At 41.3% G+C, this 6000-nt stretch overlaps 1 long non-coding RNA gene across 1 annotated transcript; it reads right to left on the reverse strand.

The window, feature by feature from the left end:
* Positions 1-1203: 1203 nt before the first annotated feature.
* Positions 1204-4359, reverse strand: LOC109736330 (uncharacterized). Its single transcript, XR_002226373.4, has 3 exons — positions 3892-4359; positions 3282-3471; positions 1204-1520 (listed from the first exon to the last, which is right to left on the reverse strand). It is a non-coding gene; the product is annotated as an uncharacterized lncRNA (long non-coding RNA).
* Between the last annotated feature and the right edge of the window lie 1641 nt (positions 4360-6000).

Consider the following 6000-nt stretch of genomic DNA (forward strand, 5'->3'; position numbering starts at 1 on the left):
GTTGGTGCTTTATAAGAGAAGATGGAGACTCAGAATAAAAATTGCATAAAGTAAAAGAAAGGCCCTTCGCAGAGGGAAGTAGGGATTTGTAGAGGTGCCAGAGCTCAAAGTGAAAATTGAGAGATAAAAACATTTTGAGAGGCATACTTTTCCCACCAACGAAAACGACTTAGAGCTCCCAACACTTTCCATGCTAGATATATCATAGGCGGTTCCGAAACAGAAAATAAAGTTTATTCCTTTTTCAACCATACTTTCACTTTCCATGGCTAACCGTATCCACGGGTGCCCTCCATACCAACACTTTCCAAGGAATTTATTATTTGACAACATAAAGTAAATTCATTTATCATTTCGGGACTGGGCATCCCTAATACCTTTGCCTTACTCTCGTGCAATGACAAGTGAATAAACACTCATCGTGAGAATAACACATCTAGCATGGAAAATATTAACCACCCCTCACCGCCTCACGAGCGGTACAAGCACACAAAAGAGAAATTTATTTTGAACATTAGAGATGGCACATACAAATTTGCTTAGAATGGCAAAAGAATACCGCATATAGGTAGGTATAGTGGACTCATGTGGCAAAACTAGTTTAAAGGATTTTGGATACACAAGTAGTGATCATACTTAGTGCAAAATGAAGGCTAGCAAAAGATTGAGAAGCGACCAATCAAGAAACGAATAATCTCATAAGCGAGCATTAAGCATAATTAACACCAAATAATGCACCACAAGTAGGATGTAATTTCATTGCATGACTATTGACTTACTACACCACAACACTGATGTGAGGACAGGTAAACTGCCGGGAGAAGTCACTTTAAAGGGCAAATAAACTGCCGAGACAGTGTTTCTCCCGGCAGATAGAACTGCCACGAGAACGGCTGCCGGGGATTACTTGTCCCGACAGATAGACTTCTCCCGGCAGTTTATCTGCCCTGGCTCACGTATTTGCCGGCAGTCTATTTTCTCCCGACAGATTAGTCAAGCACATGAAACTAGAGTTGCCGGCAGTTCAATTGCCTGCACAAGCATGTTTACCCGGCAATTATTATGCCAACACCTTGATTTCACCACCAATTGGTTCTAGGCATCCCTAATGCAACATCCAATCAGTATATACGTTTAGGTAATCAGGACATGTCCCACGATTTGTACATGCACTACAATCAAACTAACATATAGGCCTCATCATAAACAGTAAAGTATATCCAATAAATATAACGACCATATATAAGCCGGTTGTGCCAAAAAAGAAGTACATATATGTTTACAGTGTGTCACACAATCAAAATAAAGTAGTGCCACAAAAGGAGAAGTACATATGTTTTTAGATGTGCCACACAGCCAAAATGAGCTTAACAACCATCAAAATGAGCAGAGCAAGTCTCCAGGTTCAACAAACAAGACATACGACACTATCATTCCACCAACTTAATTGTAGGTCTTCCAAATCTTCAGCAACTTGAAGATCTTCCATACCTCGATCAACTTTTGTACCTCTAGGAAGCCTGCAATAGATCGGCAGATGTTACACACAACAGTTGCACTCAGAACTTAAGAAAGATGTTACAACAATCACATATAACAGCCGCATGCCCACATACAAAAGCGGCATATGTTCTGAAATATAGAGAAACAAGTAACATCTCTAGAGTAATCTCTACTACAGTACGAACATGTCCTGGACATCAACACGTCCATTTTTTATCATCTTGATAGTAGCAAGCTTATCTTACTTCTCATCCTAATATAGTGTGCAAAGTCTCTACAAATATTAACAAAAACTAGTAGGTGTACCTTGTATTTTAAACACTTGCCTACAGCAGAAGTGAGGCTATAGACTCATGGTATGTAATTGGGTGCTTTGGTTGTAATATGGTCATCTATATTTGATCTGATAATGGTAGTGTGTCTGCCGCATAAGGGGCCAAGAACATAATGAATGTTTAGTTTCTCTGCATTTAGCAAGTTAATTAAGAATCTGTATTAAGTCAAAGTGATTGTGAAGTTGTATGCCTGCCAGTAGATGTACCTGATATTGTTGCAAGTACAAGTGTGTGAAATGAAAGCATTAGGTATTTTAAATTAAAGAGAAAAATAGAGACATTTGTTCCAGATCTCAGGTATTTAAAACTGGCCAACTTCATACTGCACATAGCTAATATTACTGTACCAAAGTAAAGCGCGAACAGAATTTATGACCATTTTGATTTTTTTTCTGCATTTTCAAACACAATCACGAGGCCATGATCACACCCTAAACATTACACAAGTGCATTTTCAAGCTACTGTACTGTACAAGTACATATGCAAATTTACAGCTGTAGCTTCAAGTAGGATCAGTAAATTCAGGATACAAGTTACTGTAATAAGCAAAGTGGTATAAGCAGGTTACATACACAAAGTTACTGTACTAGCCAGCGAATCAAGTTAGCGTTATTTGGGCCTACTTTTCTTTCTAAGTCTCTGTATCTACTACGCTGCCCACAATATAAAAAACTGTAATAAGCAAAGTGGTATAAGCAGGTTACATACACAAAGTTACTGTACTAGCCAGCGAATCAAGTTAGCGTTATATGGGCTTACTTTTCCTTCTAATTCTCTGTAACTACTACACTGCCCACAGTATAAAAAATCTAGGACAAGTTTCTATATTGGTTGACTATCCTACATCTCCCACAACAAGTTGAATTAGCCTAAAAAATTAGACCATGGCTTTGTACAAATAAACAAACAAGCTGATTTATGCACCAGTTTAGGACCTGTGATGAATGGAACATGAATCAAATTAAAGTTATGAGCTGCGCCATGTATGGCATGGGTCGCATATACTTGCATGTTTAAGTATGTTATTACACACTAGATTACATATAAATACAAGTGAGTGAGCATGGAATCTAACGAAAATCATTTCTCTACATGGCAGAGTCTTCCGTGTACATGAAAGGAAGTGGATCCAGTTGCAGTTTATATCATATCCTGAAATACTTCATGTGACTTGAAGAAAGAACATATTTTCAGTAGTGAAAAGACAATTATATTTGTAATGGATGAAAATAAGATCAGCTGCCACACCCTTTGCTCCCAAGTCCTACCATCAATCCATAAAAGCATGGTTTTTGAAAATGGAGCTGACATAACTAAGGTAAAGTTCACTTGTGTTCATCTCTCACTTGTGTTAACCAATATGATGACTCAGTGTCTGCAATCCTATTGTTTCTAATTAATAGTGTTTGAAAGTCAGATTATATGTGTGAAGAGAGCATTACCACTCACTGAAAATTTAGTGAACAAGCTGCGGTTTCTTTATTTCCCTTGCAAGATTGTTGTTTCCTTCTCTCTTTTTTCCAGAGTGTTGTTTCAGGTTCTTTGTTAGGACTGCAGATTCTTTCTTTTTTCAAGCAGCATAGCTTCATTCTCATTCTCCTTTTGCAGGCCTTCTACTCCCTTCTTACTTTGCTGTGGCAAAACAGAGAAACATATAAAAATGTTATATGATGAATATTTGCTTAAAAACAATGTGGCCAGAGGTAGGCACAAGATGCAAAGTGTCAGCTCTCCAAGCTCACGAACAGGCAAAAATTCAGAGGGTATCGACGCTCGTTCTCCATGGTAGCAGGAACCAAAAATCCACCCAAAAAGTTGGGGGGAAACTCACATCAGACCAAACAAATCTAACAACCTCATCTCAACATACAAAATTGACAGCATCCAAAGGGATCTGCCCTCTAGGAGACAGGAGGAGGGACAGGGGAGAGGAGGTGTGACGGATCTGAGCAGCATCTTGGTAAGGAAAAACTCGTCTGCATCAGGTTTCCAACATGACGGATCTGAGCAGCATCTTGTGCCAGCGTAGTGAGGAGCATGCACCACACTCACCGTCGGCGTGGAGGGAACCATGGTGGGAAGCCTGCCCGTGCTCGTCAGCGCAGAGGGACGTGGAGATGAGGAGCGCGGCGGCGTGGTTGTGGGGGGACGACCCTGAGATGTAGAGGAGCCAGGAAGAACCGCTTCCTCTCGCCCTTGCCGTCGCCGTGCTCGCAACGCGATGGACGAGACACGGTTTTCGTCGCAAGATCTGGTGCTGGAGATGAAGGCGACATCGACCTGACGCACCGGCGCCGTCGTCCATTCCTGGCGGCGGTGCCGAAGGGAGGGAGGCGACGCCAACCTCGATGCACTGGATCCATCGATCCCAGTGAGGGTCGCATAGGTTGGTGTGGGGGGGGGGGGGGGGGGGGGCGGTGGAAGGAGCGGTCGACGGAGGAGGGGGTCGGCGGCGGCGTTGGTCGGGACGAAGGCTAGAGCCTGGGAGGAGGGTTCGATTTGGGGAAGAACTTTTTTTTAGGATAGGGGAAGAATTTGTGGGGGCGGTAGATATTTTTTGGTCACGCGCGCTTCAGCCTGCCTGCGCGCGTTTGGCCCAATTATGTCGGTCTCGCACCATAGAGAGGCCCGGCAGACAGTGGGCCGAGATTCACTTGTGCCGGCAGTTAGGGAGCCGTGGATGGTAGAAATCACCACCGGCAGTCCATATGCCCTAGCTATTCGTCTTCTCCCGGCAGTTTATCTACCGTCTAGTATTTCTGCCGGCAGTAGCATGATTCCCGGCAGACTATTTGCCCTTGATTAGGTATTTCTCCCGGCAGTTAATTGCCCCCAATATTTCGTGCTTGCATAGGGAATCACAAACCTTAACACCAAGATTCTTACTAAAGCATAGTTACTCATCAACATGACTCACATATCACATCATCATATCTCAAAACTATTACAAGGAATCAAGTTTATTTTGTCCAATGATCTTCATGAAAGCTTTTTTATATCCTTCTTGGATATTTATCACTTTGGAACTAATTTTCATGTGTTGCTTTTGATAAGCTCAAACAAATATGAGTGAAGATCATGAGCATAATATTTCTTTCTCTCAAATTAACTTAAGTGAAGCAAGAGAGAATTTCTTCAAAAATACTAAAGCACACCATGCTCAAAAAGATATAAGTGAAGCACTAGAGCAATTCCATGGAAAAGAGCTTCTTTGACGGGATGTGAGTGCCGCTTACCTAGCCTCCCTGGCAACTATTTAAGGACTCTATTTTATTTAAAACTTTCAGATCTAAGTATTTTATTAAAACAGCAACCAAAACAAAATAAAATGACATTCTAAGAGTAACACACATCATGTGAAGAAGCAAAAATTTAGGCTCAACCGATACTAGCCGATAATTGTTGAAGAAGAAAGGTGGGATGCCTACGGGGGCATCCCTAAGCAATAATAAAGTTATTATTTATTTCCTTATTTCATGATAAATGTTTATTATTCATGCTAGAATTGTATTAACCGGAAACATAATACATGTGTGAGTACATAGACAAACAGAGTGTCACTAGTTTCTTACAAGTGCTATGTAATTGCTTTACTTTTATCGCTATGCGATAGCAATAGTTGCAAAAGCAATAGCTGGTGAGACGACCATGTGACGACACGTTGATAAAAGATCAAGATGATGGAGATCATAGTGTCATGCCCGTAACAATGGAGGTCATGACAGAACTTTGGAGATGGAGATCAAAAGCACAAGATGATGATGGCCATATCATGTCACATATTATGATTGCATGTGATGTTTATCTTTTATACATCTTATTTTGCTTAGTTCGGCGGTAGCTTTATAAGATGATCCCTTACTAAATTTCAAGGTAAAAGTGTTCTCCCCGAGTATGCACCGTTGCCAAAGTTCGTCGTGCCGAGACACCACGTGATGATCGGGTGTGATAAGCTCTACGTTCATCTGCAACAGGTGCAAGCCAGTTTTGCACATGCAGAAATACTCGGGTTAAACTTGACGACCCTAGCATATGCAGATATGGCCTTAGAACACTGGAGACCGAAAGGTCGAGTGTGAATCATATAGTAGATATGATCAACATAGTGATGTTCACCATTGAAAACTACTCCATCTCACGTGATGATCGGACATGGTTTAG

Source organism: Aegilops tauschii, chromosome 5 (assembly GCF_002575655.3).
Source record: "Aegilops tauschii subsp. strangulata cultivar AL8/78 chromosome 5, Aet v6.0, whole genome shotgun sequence".
Taxonomy (NCBI): Eukaryota; Viridiplantae; Streptophyta; class Magnoliopsida; order Poales; family Poaceae; genus Aegilops; species Aegilops tauschii.